At 51.5% G+C, this 22040-nt stretch overlaps 1 protein-coding gene across 2 annotated transcripts in view; it reads left to right on the forward strand.

Moving 5' to 3' along the window:
* The window catches only part of SYNDIG1 (synapse differentiation inducing 1), a 118227-nt gene that overhangs the window by 333 nt on the left and 95854 nt on the right, over positions 1–22040 (forward strand). The window contains exon 1 of one of the 2 annotated variants that reach the window (XM_057702960.1): positions 121–302. The exons of the other annotated variant lie outside the window; for it this stretch is intronic. The gene's annotated coding sequence lies outside the window, so the exon portion shown is untranslated. Of the gene's footprint in view, positions 1–120; positions 303–22040 lie in introns of those variants that run through there. 2 annotated transcript variants of the gene reach the window in all.

The following is a 22040-nucleotide window of genomic DNA, read 5'->3' on the forward strand; positions in this document are numbered from 1 at the left end:
CCGGGCGGCGGGAGCGGGGAGGCGCGGGGTCGCCAGGCGCCAGGGGGAGAGGAACGGGCGAGGAAGATGTGGAGGAAGGGGCCGGGCGCCGGCAGCCCGGGCTGCAGCTTGGCGCCTCGCCACCCCAGGCGCCCCGGTGGCGCGGAGGGGCCGCTGTGCAAAGTCGGAGGGAGCTGCTGAGACCGAGACCCGGGAGCGCGGCGGAGCGGGGCTGCCCGTGGCGGTGGAGGCGCGCGGCGGGCACAGGCTCTGCGGGTCCGGGAGACCCCCTCGGGCGACCCAGAGGAGACCGACTGGGGCTGGTGAGCGGGGCCGCCGCGGAGCTGGGGACCGCGTCCACCTGGGACCGGGAAGGGAAGCGGGCTTCCATTCGCCGAGCCGAGGGGGAAAGGAAAGCGAGGGCGCGAGCGCGCTGGGGATGGGGACTCCCTACCGGCGACCGGGACGGAGATGGGGACTCAGGGGTCCCCTCTGGTCATCGAGCTGTCTGGTGCCTGGCAGCCGCGACACCCGCAGCCCTGGGAGCCGCCAGCCACCGCGCGGAGAGGGGAAAGAGTGGATACGTTTGGGGGTTCAAGTTCTGGTCACGATTTCCCTGGGTATGATTTCTGCCACTTCGGGCGCGCTCTCCGAGGTGCGGAGAGAGGGAACTGGATTACAGGCAGAACTGGGCACTTTTCTTTAGGGAAGGGGCTTTGATCGCGATGCGTTTGTTGCGAGGCTCCAGTGGAGTGGGCGCTTGTAAGCCTGCTGTGGGGAGGCTGCCAGTGGGGTCTCTTGGCTTTTCTGAAGGACTAGAGGAAGGGGTCCTCTGGTCGCCTTCGTTTTCATGGGGGTCCCCTTGCACGCAGGGGCTTGGGTGCCTGTCACCCAGACTTCAGGTGCGCGCAGCCCTTCTGCGGCGTCAGATGTGCTGGCGCCGCCAGGCTCCTGGCGGGACTCATGTCTGCGCCTTCCCGGGCCACGTCCGGGGTTCGGGTTCCGTGCAGCAGACACTGGTCGAGGGCTTGGCTACTTTAGGGGCTGGGGGTAGGTGGCTCCAATCTTCAGTTAGAATCAGGCTCAGGCGGGGGGCAAGGACCCGGGTCTACGCATCTGTGGGTCCCCTCCTGCCGGCGGGTGTGTTTGGTCAGGGCCCAAAGGGAGCGGCTGCTGTGCTGCGCAGACCTGCAGCCTGTGGGGTGAGCAGGCTGTATCAAGCCCCAGAGCCAGACAACTTTTCCTTGCTGAGGAGACCTTGCCAGGCAGTTGGCATTGGTGCTGGGATGTGGTCGCCTGAGGGGGTCTGGCTGCCTAAATGCTGCCAGCAGCCAGAGTGGAAAGCCAGCCCAGCGGTGGTCTGATGTCCGTTCTGGCTAGGACAGGAAGTGGCTGGAACAGATTTTCGGGCGATGTGTCCCTGGCGGTTGTGTGGAATGTCTTTCTGGAGATCAGACCACAGGTGCGGGCCTGTGAGACATTTGAGGGTGAGCCCTCCCTCCTTCTGGCTCCAGCACCCCAGGGCCTGTTTGCCCAGAGCAAACGTTGGTTTGTCACTGATCTGGAACCCTCTCCCACCCTGCCCCCACCTACTGCATGAAAATGGGATCGTCATAATCAAGGGGGCCTTGTTAAATAAAGGAAAAACTGGGGAAGTCTATGTCTAAAGTTTTTGACAGTGGGAAATGTCAGTGGTTCACAGAGGTGGCGAGAACAGCGCACAGACCCTGCAGTGTGCCCCTCATCCACCCTGCCGCCCTTCCCTCCCGTTTACCATCCTCCCGCAAGTTTGGGAGGCCGTGTCTGGGGAAGGATTTGGAAACCCATTCCCCGCTCACTTCAGCCCATATATCTCCAGCTGGTGACGTTTCATTTCGTTTTCACTTAACCGTCAGCAGAAACTACTCCTTTGAATGATTCCACTAGAAATAGGTGATGTTAAAATAGAAACGAAGGTGCCCCCGGTCCAACTGGGGTGGAAAAGAAACCTGCTAACATTCTTGGAGGCACGAAGAGGGGAATTGAAGGAGGAGAGGAAAATTTAGATTCTGAGAAAAGAGACATTTGAAACAATTGCATTGGACGCGCACCACCGGACATGCAGGGCAGAAACAGATTCCAGTTGAACCAGGATAAGCCAAAAAACATTTCTTTTCTGGTTAAAAAGAAAAAAAAAACTTTAAAACTCAATTCATAAATCATAAGCAGTTCATTTCTTCCACACTTTGCATCGGCAGAAATTAAAAGTGCTGCACTGACTTGCCTCCCTCTCTCGTTAGCTCTAATGCATATTTTCTCAGGAGTTATTAGTATTATAAGAGAATAAAGAGATTTTCTTATGTAAGTTTTCTATGGGAGACACTAGTCAGTGCTATTCTGAGGCTCGTGAGAGTGCTGACATTTCATCTCTCAATTAGAGAGTATTTGCTCAGCACCTGGCCACATCTGAGACACCCTCTGGAGATTCTGCTTGCTCAGATGGGTTCCACGTGTGGGGTCTGTTGTCTGGAAAGGGTAGCCTGGGATCGGCCTCCAGGGACCAAGGGCGGGTGTCCCCACACCCACGTGCTACCCCCACCACTCCCGCACTCTGCACACCTCCGTGCATTCTTTTACAGAAAAGCTTTTCCTAAAAATTGTCAACGACGTGCTTGGAGGATTCGGCAGACTTTTGAACACCTTGATAAAGTGCACTCTTTAAAGGCATCCTCAGCCAACCTCTTTTGATATGAATAACCATCCTGCAGGCCAGCACCTTTCCATCCTCCTCCCCCAGATAAAACCAGCCTGACTCCCTAGCCCCTCCCATGGGCCTTTGCGGGCCCACGCACATTCGCGATCCTCACAGCCAAACGGGCCGATCGCAGTGCTGTGACCTGTAGTCTGAACAGACTCACATCATCAGCAACATCCCTGGACTGAGTGGGCAAAGGTGCAAAGATTGAAGGATGGGGTGTTGGGTTGTCAGCATCAGCACAGCCTGGGGCTGATGAGAAGCAGCAAAGCCTGGTCCTCCATTGGGAAGTCACCTGAGGCTGCTTGGGGGGAAGGGCGCTGATAGGGGGCGACATTGGAGCCACGGCTCTGACCCAGCATCACTGCACTAGAGGCATTGTGCCAACATGCCAAAAAACAAAACACGAACGGTGTTCCAGTATTAAATATTCCCAACACTGACCATAGGCTGACCAGGTTCCTGCCCATGTCACCAGAATTGAAATAACACAGGTAGTAGTTGGTGGTTTAAACAAATGATATTTCTATGTTCTCTGTGTAAGATACTTGGACATTTCAAATTTCTTCTGACAGCTTTTAACCGTGTTTTAAACAGGAACAGCTGTAACTCTTTCAGTCACCAGGCTACAGTTCAGTGCCCTCAGCCTGGCTTAGTTTAGGTCAGGCAGCCTGAGGACCAGGGCTGGGAGGGAGCACCAGGGGTGGGGGTGGGAGGAGGATTGAGGAGGGGAGAGGGGGAGGAGTCTGGAGACACAGGTGGCTGCCCCACCCCAGGACACCTTCTGGAATTCCTTTGCCGAGACAGGCCTCCATCTGTGAGTTCTGCCGCTTGCCTGTTGAATGATCTGAGATCATTTGTCTTTTCTGAGATTCTGTTGCTTTCCATCCAAGTTCTTTCCACGCTTTTGAAAACAAAATGTTAATGGTTGCCTCAGTTTTTTAAATGGGGACGACTCTGGTTTAGTAGCACTTTAGTTAGAGTCTTTGGGCGTCTCCGTGGGTGAAATTTGTGTCCCTGTGGTTCTCGGGACACAGCATGAGCCCAGGCCTGTCCTTGCCCCTGCATCCCCCAGGTTCTTGTTGGCAAGAGTCAGGGTAAGGTTCAGGGTGGGGGGTGGGGTGGTGCCAGGCACCTGTCCACGTGGGTATGTCCTCATATAGGAGCCACCCAGAGAGGTGTCAACATTCCCGTTGGGTGGTTCAGAGGGCGTGTGCGGGAAAAGCTTATGAAAGATATCTTAACACAACTAGATTTAGACTCACATCACATTATAAAAGTTACATGATTCATGTTCTTTAGGATAAAACATTTTAAAACAGGTTGTCAACAAACCACAAAGCACCATTATAATATGTGATGATTTAAGTTACAAGCATTGTTTCAATCAAAAGTCCAAGTCATCTTAAACCATGTTATAAATAACCTATGAAATGGCACAAAATGAAATAAAATGAAATACTTAAGGAAAACAAAAAACAAATAAGCATGGGGACCCAAGAGAAGTGTTAGAACTAAGAATAACACAACCAGGAAACAATATACGTGTGTAGAAAATAATAAAAATCAAAGCTGCTTCCAGAAGATCAACCCAGGGGATAACTGTGCATATTGGCTTGCATAAAAAGCATTTACCGAGGAGTTCAATCAACCTTATTCCAGCGAGGTGGGGGTTTTGCTCTTGGGGTTCAAATCAATGTTCAGCGTAAAACACTTTGAGTTTTTAATTCCCAACTGGATCTTGTGTTCATCACAGTCATTTTTAAACATAGGTCCTAATATGCTATAGTGACATTTAGGGGCTGTGACTCTGAGGGAGAGAATGTGGGTGTTTGTTGATTGCAAGTTGAGTCTTTCATTCAGGGCCTGCTTCGTTTAAATTCATATTTTTAAAACAGGTCACTTCCCAAATATTTGACCTCATTGAGTATCCACTTTTCAAATGTGCCTCCCATCTGTTCCTTTCTTAATCTTTTCTGTTGGGAAATGTCAGTGTCCAAAACAAAAGCAAAAAGCAAATAAACATGTCAGACAATTCGAACCACAAGAATTTTATTCCATTGCCTCAACTTTAAACCAAAGATGCTTCCAAAGGAGGCAGATATCTCACCTCAAATATGTTGAGACTTCACCCCTGCTCAGGGAAGCAAAGAAACAAACACGTGACATAGACGGACCTTTCTGCCTCAGGTACAATGTGCAGTTTCTAACCGATTCTCCTAATCCTGGTCCTCGCGCCTTGGTGCCACAGCTCTCAGCTGTGCAGTGTTTGAAATAAGAGGGTTGGTTTGCTTTTGAGGATTCCAGTGCAATTAAGTCCTAGGACAGAGCTGGTCTCTGTTTAGCGTCATAGGGGCTCCACGAATGCTCAAGTCATGCCACCATAGATTGCTACCAATTCTTCTGTTGTCTGCAGTCTCTCAAATTGCCTTTAAATAAAGTATTCGCATTTCTGTAGCTAACCTTAGTATCTGAAATCTCAGCCTCAGCCCTTTCCCAAGTGTTTCCTTTACAGGGAACATATCTGTACCGGTTGGGGTAAGGGTGCTGTGTCCCGCGGGACAGCAGGAAGGGTGAGATGAGGCAGCGTACTGTGGGTCTAACACACCATCTGAGCACAGGGTCTGACCCGTGCCCATGGTCGGGCATGAATAGATTTATTTTAAGAGCCAGGCACCTGTCTGCTCCAGACTGTGGCCCATGTGCACTCAGGTGGTGGAGAGGCCCCCACGCTGGGCAAGCCCACCCCTCCCAGCCCAGCCCCGAAATGCCTTCCAGGACCTCCCGTCTGCATCCGATCCTATTCCCACTTCTCTCTCCCATACTCTCTTCCTCTCCCCTCATGTCCTCTGTACAAGCAGCTTTAAAATACAGGCTCTGAGCGGGTGAATTAACATGCTCACTGCCTACAGCTTTGCTTTTCTACGCTAAACCCAGAGACACTGCACATACCGGCTCAGTTCTCCATGCAGGGCCGTACCCCCCACTCCATTGCCAAGATGGATTTCTGTTAAAAACCAATTTTAAGTAAAGGGAAGTCATCTCTGCCTTTCACTCTTGATATTTTTAAAGCTGTGGATGGAAGGTCCCACCTGACACGTGGGCACCCACCTCCTTGTTCCCTTTGCTCAGGATGAGATCTCAAGACTCTTGCTGGCGTCTCTTCTGACCTTCTCTGGACTTAGCACAACATCCCTACCAAGCGACCCAGAACAGGAGGGCCACTGATGTGACCACGTCCCAGACCTTCCTTCCATCATCCCCTTTGACCCCACCTGTCGAGTCTTCTGCACGATATTCTTGGCAGGATTGCTGATCTGAATGTTCTGGACACAGGTGCATTAGCTGTTGCACAGGGACATTGAGTATACTTGGGGACATCACAGTCTGTCCTAAAACCATAGAAGAAAATGTATTGTGGACTCAAACTGTGCAGAATAATGCACTTTCCTTCCTTGTTGCTGGACTTGAGCGGTGATTTGCCAGGTCCCTTTCCAGGAAGAACATGTACTGCAGGCTCTTGGCTGGCAGACGTGAATTCCTTCCCAGATTCCAGTTGTCTCCGCGTGTGTGCAGGGCAGCCCCGCCCGTTAGGTGAGTGGCGCCACTGCAGCTGTGACGACGTGGCTGTGCCCTCTGCCCACAGGTGTTTGAGCGTGGTCCAGAGCAGGGAGGGGTTCACGTGCTCACGTGCCCAGCACCAGCGCTCCGTCAGGAAGGTGGATGCTTTGGAGGCATCTCCGGCCCCCCTTCTTGTTCACCTCTTTGCCCCCCAACTCAGAAGCTCCTCAGTGGGTGCAGGCTGCATCCCACTGGCTCTGAGCTCGTCCCACTCAGAGACACTCTCTGCCTTCTCCGGCTGCTCTGTGTGCCCAGGACCATGGTAGCCAAGCTCCCAGGTGTGGGAGCAAAGGGCTTCCCTGTGACCTTGATGAGGGTGGTTTCCCAAGCTGTGGGCCATCATTAGCTACCCACGTCTTGTGCTCCAGCTGCTCCAGGGCCCTGGGCTCCCGCACCAGTGTCCGGTGGGCTTCAAATAGTCCATTGCCTCGTCCAACTTATTATAGAAGTGCAACCACATTCAACTGTGGGCTGGAGAAATGCTGCGTAGTGGGAGGCACCCTGGTCTGTCGGCCATCAGATGGGTGTTGGAGGAGGGAAGAGGAGGAAGAGGAGGAAAGGGGCAAACAGCTTTCCCTTCATTGAAGCTGTGGTTGTCCCCTCTCTGCTGCCAGGAATCACTGACAGATCCTTCCTCAGGGCCTTCCCAGGGCACAGCTCCCGCCTCCAGCCCAGACCCCCAGCCTCGAGTGTCCCTGCTCCATCTGCACGATGGGAGTGCGGCTTCTGCTCCTGCAGCCACCCTGACCTCAGGATGGGTGCTCATGGCTTCTCCGGTCAGACCCTGGGAGAAAGTATGTGACCTCTCGTGAACGTGTCCCCAGACCTGCGGGCTCATCTCCATCCTCCAGGCCAGGGCCCAAGGGCCTGTGGGTGTGTGGGTGCGTGCATGCCAGGGCTGGGAGCAGCATGGAGGTGATGTAGGCCTGCTGTAGGAGTGGGTGAGCTTGAGAAGAGAGGGGTGCTCAGAGTGACTGGACACTTCCAGATCATGGACCCTGACCTGTCAGGTGGGCCGGCACAGTGAGTCCCACAGGCCCCCACCCTCCTGGCCACAGTGGGTCCTGGCTGCCAGGGGAGCTGGCAGCTCTTCAGTGGAAACAGGGGCTGTGGAGTGAGGATTGAGTGAGGCCGGGCTCAGGGAGGCCAAGAGCTGGCAGGAAGGGCCCCTCCTGCACCGCAGGTGGCAGGGCCTCTGGGCACCCAGAGTCTGGACCCACCCACAGGGGCGTGGCCTTCAGCGTCCCCTCCCCTGGCAGTGGCCTAGCTCTCCATCCTCTCCAGGTGGAACTGCTGTGCCCACCTGAGTCAGTCCAGGAGAACAGAAATCACTTGCACAACACACTATGGTCAGAGGGGAAACTCTTTCCTCTAATGCCAGAAGTCCCCTGACCACACAGAGAACATCCAGGTACATTAAACAGGACAGCAGGTCACCCAGCGAGGCCTCCTTCCCGCTCCCGGCACAAGGCTTTTCCCAGAAGATAGAAATGTTCTTAGACGCTGCCCAGAAATGCTGGTCTTTCTGGAATTTGTATTCAGAGCTTCAGATATTTCAAAAATATATTTCAGTGAGTTGGACTCTGCCTGTTGTTTCCCTTTCTCCTTAAGACAGCTGGTGCCTTTCTTGGAGGGTAAAACCAAGATGAACTCAGTTGTTTCTTGTGGGCACAAATCAGAGGGACCCCATCTCCACCAGAGTTCAGGTGGAGATGGGGTCCTCTAGCTCAGCCCTAGAGGACATCTTGGGAGCACAGCCCTGACTTGCACCTCTCTCTCCTCTGAATCTTTCTTCCCCATCCTGACCTCCTAGGGTTCCCCAACCAGGCCCTCTCAGCCAGGCAGGAGCCCACTGTTTTCACACTCCTTGTACTCTGACCAGTTGAACTGTCCTGGAAGCATCACACGTCTTGATTTCAAACTATATTCCAAAGCTATAGTAATCAAAGCGGTATGGTACTGGCATAAAAACAAACACATAGATTGATGGGACAGAATAGAGAGCCCAGAAGTAAACCCATGCATATATGGTCAATTAATGTATGACAGAGGAGTAAAGAAAATGCAGTGGGGAAAGGACAATCTTTTCAATAAATGGTGTTGGGAAAACTAAATGGCCACATGCAAAAGAATGAAACTGGACCACTATCTTACACTACATACAAAAATTAACTCAAAATGAATCAAAGATTTGAATGTAAGACCTGAAACCGTAAAACTCCTAGAAGAAAACATAGGTGGTAAACTCCAGGACATCAGTCTTGGCGATGATTTTTTGGATTTGACACCAAAAGCTAAGGCAACAAAAGCAAAAATAAACAAGTGGGTCTCCATCAAACTAAAAAATTTCTGCACAGCAAAGCAAACCATTAACAAAATGAAAAGGCAGCCAACTTACTGAATGGGAAAAATATTTACAAATTATATATCTGAAAAAAATATATACAACTCATTAACAGAAAAAATCTTATTAAAAATGAGCAGAGGAGCTGAATAAGGATTTTTCCAAAGAAGACATACAGATGGCCAGAAAGTACCTGAAAAAGTGTTCAACTCACCAATCATCAGAGAAATGCAAATCAAAGCCACAATGAGACATCACCTCACACCTGTCAGAATGGCTACTATCAAAAAGGTAACCATCAGGTGTTGTTGAAGATGTGGAGAAAAGGTAACTCTTATGCACTGCTGGTGGGAATGTAAATTGGTGCAGTCTCTATGGAGAACAGTATGGAGATTCCTAAAAACATAAAAAATAGAACTACCATAAGATTCAGCAATTTCACTTCTGGGTTTATCCAAAGAAGATGAAAACATTAACTCAAAAAGATATATTCACCCATGTATTCATTGCAGCATTACTTACAATAGCCAAGATGTGGAAGCAATTGATAAATGGATAAAGAAGACATGATGTACGTAGCTATAGAAATATACACATATATACACAATGGAATACTATTTAGCCATAAAAAGAAAGGAAATCCCGCCATTTGCAACAACGTGGATGGAACTTGAGGGCATTATGCTAAGTGAATAAGACAGAGAAAGATAAATACCATAGAATCTCACTCGTACGTGGAATCGGAAAAAAAACAAAACCAAAAAAGCTCTGAAATCATAGATACAGAGAAGAGATTGGTGGTTGCCACAGGCAGATGTTGGTAGGGGCTGGGGAAAATGGGTGAAGGGGGTCAAAAGGTACAAATTCCAGTTACAAAATGAATGTCATGGGATGAACTGTACAGCACAGTGACTATAGCTATACTGTATTGTGTATTTGAAAGTTGCTGAAAGAGTAGATCTTTAAAGTTCTCGTCATAAGAAAAAGTTGTAACTGTCCCTGGTGATAGATGTTAGTTAGACCTATTGTGATCATTTCACAATATATACAAATGTTGAATCATATGTTGCTCATCTGAAAGTAACATAATGTTATATGTCAGTTGTACCTCAATAAAACGAAAGCACAACTGTGGAAAGGGTTGCTTGGCTGCTTCTTGTGCTCAGGACAACCCTGTCTCTGGGCACGAGCTGTGGGGTGGGTACCAGATGACCCGGAAGCCTGCCACTCAAGAGCCCAGGGGATGCAGGTGAGGCCACCCAACTCTGGTTCTCTCCCATCTGTAAAATGGAGATGGTACCTGCCCACCTCCTTCTTGGAATTGCTGTGAAAATGAAAATAAAGGATAAAGTGGAGAGAAAACTTGGGCTTCCTTGGTGATGCATTGGTTAAGAATCCACCTGCCAATGCAGGGGACACAGGTTCGGTCCCTGGTCTGGGAAGATCCCACATGCTACAGTGCAACTAAGCCCATGCGCCACAACTACTGAGCCCGTGTGCCACAGCTACTGAAGCCTGTGCACCTAGAGTCTGTGCTCTGCAACAAGAGAAACCACAGCACTGAGAAGCCTGCAAACTGCAACAAAGAGTAGCCCCCACTCTCCACAACTAGAGAAAGCCTGTGCACAGCAATGAAGACCCAACGCAGCCAACAAATAAAATAAAATAAAATAAATCAAATAAAATAAATCAAATAAAATAAAAGAGAGAACTTAGGTAGGGGAAGTGGGGAGGTTCAGTCCTATAAAAAAAAAAAATTCTGAAGATCTATTTCACAACAGTGTGAATATACCTAGCAATACTTAACCACACATTTGAAAATAGTCCAGATGGCAAATTTTATGTTGTGTATTTTTACCACAATAAAAAAAAACTATATTAATTGGAGCTCTAAGGTTCTAATTAATTACTAGGAAATAATTGACATGGGCCCTTCTGATGTAGCCTCAGGAGTAACTCCTGCCACATCCCATCAATTATGTATGAGTCACAAGTCACATTGTTTCTCAAAAGTATATTCTAGAATGTGATGCTATCTTAGATGCATAGTCAGAAACTGGGGTATAGATTAATTAATAGCACCAATTTTGCACATTATATGGGAGCATTAGTTATTATGTGAGTGAATTCTAGGTCTTGGGAATTTTGTTCAATTCCATCATTCTCCAGTGTTTTCACTGAAGAGATAAAAGGGACAAGTGAGGAAAAATGGAGACGTTTCATGTCCTCACAGGTCTAGTAACTTCTCCAGATTAACCCAGAATTCACTGGCAAAGCTGATTTGGATCTAACTTTTTTGCTTTTTCACTTATTTTCTCTTTTTCTTTATTTATGTGCAGAATAAAAATATTTGTTTAAACAACTGTTTGAGTTTATCGGTTAGAAATGAAACAGCAACAATGACAGAAAACCAGGGGCACGGAAGCTGACAGTGATACAAGCCTGGGGGTGGGAGGTGCCAACTCCATAGCTCAGTGGAGTCAGGGCTGCATCTCTACCACCTCCTGGTTCCCATATGGCTGCTGCAGCCCCAGACATCACATCTGAAATGAAGGCAAGCGGTAGGAGAGGTGGACAGAGCTTCCCCAGAAGATATTTGCCCACAGCTGTCTCTGGCCAGAGTTGTGTGTATGACCAGCTTGGTTATAAGAAAGTCTGGGGTGAGGAGGAGGATTTAACTTCTCCAGCCTCCAGGAGAAGGTGGGCAAAGATGATATCCTGTGGTGCGTTCTCCACTCAGCCAGTGACTGTCACCCACCTGTCAACGAGAAGAGTGCCAATGCATATTATGGGATAGGGGTGGGATGGGAAGACCAAACCATGTGTACTCGTGAACATAAGAGAACACGGTGGTTTGCTGGTGACAAGTTGTGTGTAGTGTTTGTAGGAGGGATGGCAGGCAGGTGGGTACAAGGGAGGTGGAAAACCTTGAGCCGGACAGCCAGGACTGAGGCCGAGCAGAGCTGCTCAGCTTGGATGACCACACGCCTCTCCTGGGGGCTGGTAAATGCAGGTTCTGGGACAGTGGGTCAGGGCAGGAGACCCCACGTCCCCGCCAAGAACTGAACTGATTCTGTTGCTTCAGTTTGAGTGGCCCAGGTCCAGGTGGTTCTCAAAGTTGGCTGCACAGTAGATTTACCAGGGGATGTTGAAAATTGGTTTATACACGAATAACATAAAGAATACAAATTGAATTTAATAATATTAAATGGACAGCTGAGTCTGCTTTTCTTACTGAAACATCTGTTAAAGCCATGTTCACCAAACTCTAAAGTACACAAAAGACCTGGGGGTTTGCAGACGCGCAGACCTGGGCTCAGCAGGTCTAGGTCGGAGCCTGAGACCTGCATTTCTAACCAGCGCCCGGTAATGACGCTGCCGCTGGCCCCAGGTCACACTTTGGGCAGGCAGGTCATGAAGGGCTGAGGTGGCAGGAGAGAGTGCAAGCGTGAAAGAGGAGGACGGTATCCCTTGTCCCTGGTCTGAGCCAAGGGAGGGTCCCAGCTGCTTAGCGGGAGATACCAGCGTGCCGATGACACTTACGTGTGGGCTTATTCACCTCATGTAAACTTGCATAGCCTGAATTTGGAGTCAAGACATAGAAAATGCTTAAAGTTTGCCTTATGGAATATTTTTTAAAAACCAAGTTCCTAGTGTCCCTTTTATTTAAACACTTAGAGGTGGAAAACAAATGCTAGCGTTGGCAACCGCTGTGCCTCTGGGTTTCCTGGGCTGAGTGTTGCAGGGGCCGTGGCCGTGGCCCAGGGGCAGAGGGGCCGTCCAGGGCGTCCTGCGGACTCTCACGTTTGTGCTCCCCTCTCTCCACTTCCAAATTCACACCAGGGCTTTTATCTCAAAGAAGGTGATAGAATATCTCACAAAGGGTCCAGCACACCTCTTGGCAGGCAGTGGGGCTAAATAAACACATGACTACAGGCCCACATGTGTAGACACACACAGAGTACATGTATCTATGCATGCATGTGGACACGCGTGAATCACGTGTGTCTCCTTCCTGCCGTAACATCTATCCCCATGGGAAGTGCAATAACTTGTTCGCAAACATGGGCTCCAAGGGTCCTCTCATCTCCCCACACCCCCCTTGCCAGGTGACACCCCACCCTCCCATCAAGAGGAGGAGTCTATTTCTCCACCCTTGGACATGGCTTGTCCGCCTGCCTGACTTTGACCAACACAGTGAAGGGGGAGGGGGAGGGGGATGTGCTGGTTCTGAGAAGCCTAGGCTCCTCCTGGACTCACTCTTCTGGACCTTGCCCAGCTTGTGAAGGAGCCCAGGCCAGCACGTGGTCCCGCCAACAGCTATCAGGAACCACCAGACATGCCAGTGAGGCTGTCCTGGGCTGCCCAGCCCCAGTGGAGCCCCAGTGACTACAGCCTCATGCGTGACCCCGGGAGAGACCAGCCAAGAACCAAGTAGCCCGGCTCAGCCCACCTGCTGACCCAGAGGACTGTGAGCAAATAAAACAGCTGCCATTTTAACCTGCTAATTTTTGGGGTGTTTGTTACACAGCAAGTAATAACTGACACACATAAAAATATATGTTTGTACTAAATTCAATACTGCGCAGCTTATGGGATCTTATTTCCCCAACCAGGGATTGAACCCAGGCCCTGGCAGTGAAAGCACCGAGTCCAAAACACTGGAGCAAATGTCAGATAGGCAATGGGCAGAGAGGGAAGTGACGCATCCGGGACCCCTGAGCCCCTCAGGGGGACCCGGCCCCACATGAGCTACTGTCTTCTCCAGGCACCAGACCTGGCAGCCAGGCAGACATCGCTCCTTCTTCACTCACAAAAGGTACTCACAACAGTGTCTTGCAGACCGACCTCCCCATCCTCAGTTCTCCATGTCCCTTGGTGACCTAATTGTGGCTCCACTGCCTGGGGCTGGTTGAGAACAGGTAGACCAGATGGATGAGCACTAGAGCGGAGTGGCCATAATCATCTAGGCTCTGGGACCAGCTGCGGGGGGGCCAGCGTCCTCTGCGCTGTGACCCGTGGATATGCGTGCAGGGAGCCCACCCCGCGCGCGCACTGGCTGTGCTTAGAGAGATGGATGCCCGCTGAGTTGGCTGTCACTGAGGGCTCTGGACTCTGGGCCCACATGCCTTATCGAGCTGAGTGGGACCTGGTGTGAGTTTTTGCAGAGCAGGCATTAAATACGGAGGAAGACTCTCCACCAAGATCTTCAGCTAGAAGCACGGTTCCCGGGTTGGCCAGGGATGTGCCAGGGCACTGCTGGCTCTGGGACAAAAGGGCCAGCGTTGATCCCCGGGCAACATGTAAAAAGCCTTTCGGTGTTACTCATCGCTTCTCCTGCCGTGACTCAGCCCTGTGCATGGTTTCAGCAAGTCGGCGCTGCCTGTGGAGGTCGAGACTCCTGCAGGTGCCCTGACCTAGAACTGGACGTCCGATCCTCTTAGAAGACAATATTGTAGGCAGACAAATGTCATGTTCCCTCCCCCCTGTGCACACACAGGCATATGCACACATAGACACACACTCACATAGGTACCAACACACACGGGTACGTACCTGTATAGAAACACACACTCACTACAGAAACACACACTCACACCGTGAACAGTAAACGCTGTCGCCATGAACATTTCTGAATGGAGCTGCTCGGGGAGGGGCAAGCAGCGAGCCAGAGGACAGTCCTGGGGACAGACAGCCACCTGCCCGGACTGTGAGGACGCCTCGTGGGATGCTTTATTCTTCACTAGGCCACCCTCCCTCTGGTGCACTGAAGCCCCTGATTTGTCCAGCTGGCAGATCTAAACGTGGTCCCCGGGGTTGTGTCCGCTGCCCCTGTGCCCACAAATAACAGCAGAGGGGTGGGGGGGAGGGGGCAGCAGGAGCCTGAGAGCATGTGCCAGGCAAGGACGTGGGCATGTCTGGGGCCCATGCTTTTAGGTAAGCTGATGCTTTCCGTTCTGCTCCCATGATGACCAGCAGCAGGTAGAGGCGGGGAGGGGAGGGTCTCTTCTATTGTGTTTGGTCCTTCTGGGGGTTGGTCTGTTTCCACACTGGGGGACGAGCCCTGTTCCCGGAGGAGTTTATATAAGGCTTGTCTTTGCAGCTTCTTGATTTTTATTTATAGAGTTATTTCACCTAAAATAGCAGTTATGCTTTGGCGATGAGCCCTCGGGATGGGGTTTGCTTGTGGCATTTGGGAAATGGAGAGAGGCTGGGCCGGAGGGGCAGTGGTGGGGAGGTGGTGGTGCAAGGGGGCCGTGCTAGGGACTCCAAGGTCTGCCTGCCCGGGTCTGAGCCCTGGCTTACACCTGGCCCTTTGCAAAGTTATTCAGCCTCTCTGTGCCTCGGTTTCCCTATGAATGAAGAGGAGGCACCAGTTGCCCCCTGGTGTTGTCTTGATGATCACATGAGATGAGAGAGGCAGCGCTCCGTGGTGTGGGCTGAAGGCAGAGCAGCTCGCGGACGCTGGCCCTGCCTTATACAGGGCCTTAATCAAGGGTGGGCTTTGCACAGGGGGTCAGGTGATGCTAGGAACCCGAGCAGCTGGGCTCCAAGTGGGCACAGAGGGGGGGGAGGCAGATGCCAAGTCAGCAGCCACACCAGACACTGTCCGCTTGGACTGTTCGCGCGGGGCAGAGCCAGGGAGGAGGCAAATCCCAGAGGATCCCGTGCAGGCGAGGGTGGCCGTCGAGGACAGGTGCCAGGAGAAGGCAGGTGGATCCCTTTGTATCACGAGGCTGTGGAAGCACGGAGGTGTCCTCACAAAAGTTAGAGAAGCCCCTACTATTTTGCAAAAATCATTCTCTTTCCAGTTGCTGTAAAGTCAGTTTTGCTGGAGGAATTAATTACACCAGCAAACCAGACCACGTGATCATCCTTGCTCTGAGAATTCACACATTCATAATTATCTGTAAACCTTGTTAAAGGTTAAACGAACTCACTTCCTAGGATGAATTCCCTTGGGGCATGAAGCCCACGTGCGCACACACTACCATAAAGGCTGGTTCCTGATTTAAGTGGATTTATTTTAACTGCATTTCCCCCCAAATCAAATATCCTTTGAAAACAGTAATCTCTTATGTTACGTTCCGGAGGTTTTCAGATGGCCTTTCACTAGAGTCTCCATGTGGGGCTGAGGTTGGTCTGACTTCCTCGGGCACCTCTGCTGCCCGGACACGCAGAGCCGGCACTCCGTCCTGGTCCCCACTGAGTCGGGGGTTGTGGACAAGGTGAAGCCAGGGCCCCGCGGCAGAGATATGATGCCCACTCACAACCAGACCAGGGCGGAGCAGGCTGAGCAGTGGCCGGTGCCCCCTTTCAGGCCCAGCAGTGGCTGATCTGGTGGTGAATCATGAACAAGCAGATTCAGGCAAACTCTCGGGTGTAGGTTACCATGGACGTGAATCAGGCCCCCGGGATCGTGTGGGCCAGAGCCTTCCAGAAAGACCGCTTCTCCGTCGTGCCAAGAGCTGAGTGTTTTTTATGAGCCGGGCTCTGATGTGAGCGACCCGTAGGTCAGGAGGCCTCAGCTGTCAGGGCATGAGTTCCTGGGTGGCGTGGGGCCGTGCAGACAGCCTAGACTGTGGAGGAAGCAGGCTCACGCGACTGACAGACGGGCCACTGGAACAACCTGTGTGGTGGCCACGGACGGCATCTATAGGAAAACGACTTCAGGGCTGAGATCCTAAGGACGAGAAGAACCCGGCTGAGACAAGACATGTGCAGAGGGTGCAGGCACAGCAGCCGAGGCCAGACGGACCCACACTGAAAGCCGGCCACGCTGAGGGAGAGGTGGGGCCGCGGCACATCTCCAGGCAGAGGGGCCCGGGCCAGGCTGTGTTCTGAGTCCATCAGGACCCTCTCCGGCAGTCAGAGCAGGAGGGAGAGGCTCTGTTTCCTGAGGGATCCGACGCTGCTATGACCATGAAGGGGAAGCAGGCGGGTGGGACATGGCCAGGGACACCTGGGTGGGACTGGACTGCTGGGGTCACAACAGGAAGAGGTGAACGGAGGATGGCTCACCTGGGACCACCTGGCTGAGGGGCTTGGACGCCCACGAGGCAGGGCTCCTATTCATTCATTGCTCCCTGTCCAGGGCCCTGAAGGCACCTGAATCCCTGCAGGTGCTCCATCTGTGCAGAGCTGGGTGAGGGGTGGAGGGAGGGCAGGCGCTGGCTTGAGGCTCCAGGAGTTGGGGGCTTGGCCCCCTGGGAGTGCCAGGCCGGCCGCTCACTCAGAGGGGCTGTGGTGGGTGCGGGTGTGGACACCACCAGCATTTGGGGGATGAGCCCACCCAGAGGAGGGGCAAGAAAGGAAAGATGAAGGAAGGATCTAGAGTCATCCTGGCTTGTGGAGTCTGAAAAGGAGACTCAGGATCAGCCCAGGAAATGGAAACAAGGAGCAACAGACACTGCGGGCTCGGCCCTTCGAGATCTCAGGCCATGGTCCAGGCCGGGGGGTGTCAACCACCCTCTCCACTTACCGGGCGTGGGACCAGGGAGGCTGGAGGGGGGTAGGGGCTTCGCCAAGGAAGCACAAGGGCAGGGGAATCATGTGTGTGAGTGTGGGATCGTAACGATGAGTCAGAGATCACGCTGTGGGATTGGGGTGTGAGATGATCAGGCAGTGAGAGACGTGAGGCCCGTGGATTGGAGCTCAGCACTGGGGGCAGTGGTGGAGGCTTTGCCTGCTCTGGCAGGTGAGCAGAGGTATTGGAGGGAGGATGCTGAGAAGGGGAGGATGCTGGAGGGAGGATGCTGAGGCGAGAGGATGCTGAGGAGGGGAGGATGCTGGAGGGAGCATGCCGAGGAGGGGAGCGAAGCCCTTGAGAAGCTGGGGAGCTGGGTGGACCCTGCCGTCTGCAGGAACCTCTCACAAATGGGTGATGTCACACCCGCTACCATCTCTCCACCTGCCACCTCTTATGTCAGTGTTCTGTGGTTTCAGGGTCCACCCTGATCTGGCAAAGGACCCGTATGTCCGTGTCTCCCACCCCTGCTAGGATGGGGTTTGCCAGCTCAACTCTGTGACCTGTGGTGAGGGAGCTCGGGTGCCTCTGAGATGCTTCAGATGGCAGGTCTGCCCACTGCGGGCAGGAAACCTCCTTCAGAACCACCCACCTGCTGCTCAGCTTGCTGGAGTTCAGTTACCTGACCACCTTTTTGGGGGTCCCCTCCCCGTCACTGCCTTTTAAAAGAGGAGATACAAAACATCCTTTGTTGCCCTCACCCCTGTCTTTGTCTCGGGCATAATGCAGTTTATAATCCGAGCCCACGTCTTTCCATTCCCCCAGCTAACTGGTTCACTGAGGGTGATGGCAGGAAGGCTGGGATGTCACCTGGGGTGGGACCAGGAGGCAGCTTCGATGAGACTCTCCCCATTGACAATCTCAGCTTCAGACAGTGTCCGTCAGGTTGGAATAAACACAGTAGAGAACTTCCCTTTCTGACAGCCCAGTGGGGATTTACGCAGACATAACTTAGGGTCAAATCCTAAAACTTGGTCCTCACTTTCTTCAGGCGTAAAATGGGAACAATTCTGTGTAATCCTAAACGTCTGGGGGGATTAAACAAGATCATCTTGGTGAAGTATATGAACCCCTAGGCTAACAGTAACTGCCTGACAAAGGGGATTGTTACTGTTTTATGTTCAGTAACCATTGTGTTGACCTATGTTGCAGGAACAGCAGGCGAGGAACCCTGCCTCTTGCATTTCTGTGTGCATTTTAGGGTAAGCTTGTCACTTTCTGCCAAAATCCCAGCTTTGTGTTGATGGGGTTGCATGGAATGTGCAGGCCGACCCGAGGAGTGTGTCCATCCCGACAACGCAGTTTCCAATCTGTGAACACGGAATGCCTCTTCCTTTACTCTGTTCTGTAATTTCTTTAATAGTGTCTGACAGTGTATGGTGTACACATTTCAGCTTCTTCTGTTACATGGATTTTATTCTCATTGATTCTAAAAGTGTGGTGTTTTATGTGATGGAATGAGGGTGGGCTTCCAACAGACCTGGGTGTAAACTCTGCCTCTGTTCCTGGCCAGGTGTGTAACTGGCTTCTCTGACCGTCTGCTTCCTCCTCCATAAAGTGGGTGTCACATCCATTACTACTGGGGTCGGCGAGCTGACCACCCAGGTAATGAATGTGCGAGTAGTCAGCACAGTGCAAGTAAATACTAGTTTGATTCCTTCCTTTACTGAATCCGCGGTAAAAATGATGATTTTTTTCCACATATGACGTCTTGTCCCCATACGCTAAATTAAAATACCCCCATCAGAGTCAGAAAAAGTGTCTGTCCACTTTTGTATGTTAGATATTTTAAAATATTCTTTCACTCTTGAGGACTTCCCTGGCAGTCCAGTGGTTAAGACTTCACCTTCCAATGCAGAGGGTGCAGGTTCAATGCCTGGTTGGGAAGCTAAGATCCCAGATGCCTCGCAGCCAAAAAACCAAAACACATAAAACAGAAGCAATATTGTGACAAATTCAATAAACACTTTAAAAATAAAGGTCCACATCCAAAAAAAAAAAATCTTTAAAAAAATAAATATTCTTTCACTTTTTTTCTTTTGAGTGATATAATTTTTATCTATTTCTAATTTTCAGTTTCTCCTTATCCCCCACCCCTGAAAAATCCCATTGAGTTTTTGGGTTTTTTTTGCCCTAGATCCAACTTTTATGAGCTTATTAAAGAATTTTCTCTCTTCAAAGTAACACTAACACAACTTTCTTCATTTACTATCTCATTGCTGGTTCATCTTTTCTTAGAAGCATGGAATTTTCATAAGACGTAAAATCCAAGACAGCATCCGTGTCCAGGCCCCACGGGGCGTCGTGCTTCAGACATGGCTTCACCGTCTGGCTCCACGAGGCGCTTGGTTAAGCACAGCTGTGAAGATGCTGACGCGTATCAGCGTGTCTATCGGAACATCAGCGCTTCCCCAGGAGGAGCACGGGACAGAGGACGTGGGATTTCTACTTGGAAGCCGCTGCTGGGGGAGATGCATTTCCCATAAAGCAGAGTAAATTCACACTTGCGATCTGCCACTGACAGTCGAGACCTGTGCTCAGGACCCCCGGGGGGCCCCACAGGAGTGTTTTCTAATTAGTGAAGAAAATTGAAAGCGGAAGCAGATGGCTTACCAACTCTACCATACAAACACTGAAAAACTGAAAAGAATGAGATTTCCCCAAGCTAGCCAGCAGCTGGAATAATTTGGAGCTTTTAGGAAGAGAAATATATTTATCTACTGATCTAGGTACATAGTATATTTGCATATTTCATATATTTAAGTATATTATACGTTTTATTCTATACTTTATGTAGTACTATCTATGCTTTGTTTTGAATATGCATTTATGGATAATATACTAAAGCTTTTGAGAATTAGTGTTTAATCGTGCTGTGGGCCGAGTGTTCGTGTCCCCGCAAAATTCTCATGTCAAAGCCCCAACCTCAAACATGATGGTATTTGGAGGTGGGGCCTTTGGGAGGCGATTAGGGTGAGATGAACCCTCATGATGGGACTAGTGGCCTTAAAAGACAAGGAGGAGAGAGGTCTCACTTTATGCAGTGCAGGCACCCAGGAAAGGCCATGTGAGGACACAAGGAGAAGGAGGCCATTGCAGATTAGGAAGAGACCCTCACCAGAAACCCACATACTGGCACCTTGGTCTCCGATTCCAGCCTCCAACAGTGTGAGAGGATAAATGTCTGTTGTTGAAGCCGCCGTGTGGGGTACTTTGATGGCAGCTCAGCTGACTTTGCGTCACCCTCGGCACTGGCCCTGGGTGACGGCTACGATGTCGTCTGTGTGGCACAGATTCCAGCCTTCAAGTTTGTTCCAGGCCCTGAGCCAGACTGTGCACAGCCCAGCTGCCTCCCTGATGGGGAGCTGCATGGAGCAGAGGTTGGAGACGGGGCTTTGAGGACAGACAGGCTGGGTTTGAAGCCCACTGTGCACTTATCAGCTGTCTGGCCATCAGACTTTCTGCCTCTGCACCTCAATTCCTTCCCCTGAAGGGGATGATGGCAATAACAGCACCCACTTTACAGGATGGTGGGGACAGACCAATTGTGAGGAGCTTTTGCCCACCTCACCCCTGTGGTATCACCCATCACGCTTCGGCTGTACCCACGGAGGTAAAGAAGACGGCCACTCACGGTCTTGTCCAGGAGTCTCGTGTGCAAGTGCCTCTGCGCCCTCACCTCTGGGAGCCCAAGCTCCTTACAGCAAATACCTGCCACTTTCTACCTGCCGCTCCTGTCCAGCAGTGGAGGCCCCCTCAGCCCACACCAGGACAGGCTCCCAGGGCAGGGGAGCGAGGGCGGGGAGCAAGCCTTGACCAGTGGTGGATGCGGGTCGGTGTACAGAGGCCTCGGGTGGGATGACTCTGCCCGCAGGTTCCACACAGTCCCCAGGCTCCCCAGCAGGATGCGGCCCGGCCACCGGCAGCAGAAGCAGCCTAATAGCACACACCTTCCCGGCTCCTCTCTGCCCCCTGCCTTGCTCCCCACTACCTGCCCAGTGTTTCTGGAACCACCTCCCAAATAAACCATTTACACTCCAGTCCTTGTTGCCAGCCTACCCGGCAGCCTGGGGCATCGCCGTGGATGTGGAGCCACAGCCGCACTGAGACGGTGGCCCTGGTGGGGTATGTGCTTTTCTCCTGCTCATGAGGTGAGCTCTGTCCCAGGCCGGCGAGGGCAGGGGCTGGGGTGTCGCTGGGAGGCAGTGTCCCTTGGGAAGCAGCCTTGCTGTGCACGGCATCGCTGCTGTTTCACAGAGCCTCACAGCCTCTCAGGATGAATCATCTCCTGGGCACAGACGGGAGTGAATCTGGGGGAGACAGAACCTCTCCAGATCCTCACAAAGGAATCTTCTCCTGCAGTGCCAGATGGGAAAGAATGTGACTTAGAAACAACTATACAGTGGCCTTGGCAGGTATTTTAGTGACTTTTAGAGAAAGCAGCAATCCATGGACGTCCTGTCCGGAATCTCTTAAGAACATGTAACTTGCGTTTCTAGATCAAACACACATCCCCACATGTAGCACCATTTGGCTTCTGCTCAGGAAGACGTGAAGGCCTGCCGGGCTGTCCTCGGCCATTAAAGGTGACATAATTCAAAGGTCACAGAAGTAAGAAGAGAGTGCCGGCATCCGTGTTACAAAACATCATCATCTACATGCTTCCGGTGTGTCTGGAAGGCACCTCCAAGAGTTTTGTCTGTATTTGTATTTACTCTGCTTTAAACTCTGACTAGCTGGGGTCTCCTCTGAATGTTAAATGAACTCTGACAAAGCTATTCCACGCTCATTCAGAAGTCATGGCATGGAGCACGTCACAGTTGTGCTCCAGGTTT

This window comes from Hippopotamus amphibius, chromosome 12, assembly GCF_030028045.1.
Source record: "Hippopotamus amphibius kiboko isolate mHipAmp2 chromosome 12, mHipAmp2.hap2, whole genome shotgun sequence".
In the NCBI taxonomy this organism is placed as follows: domain Eukaryota; kingdom Metazoa; phylum Chordata; class Mammalia; order Artiodactyla; family Hippopotamidae; genus Hippopotamus; species Hippopotamus amphibius.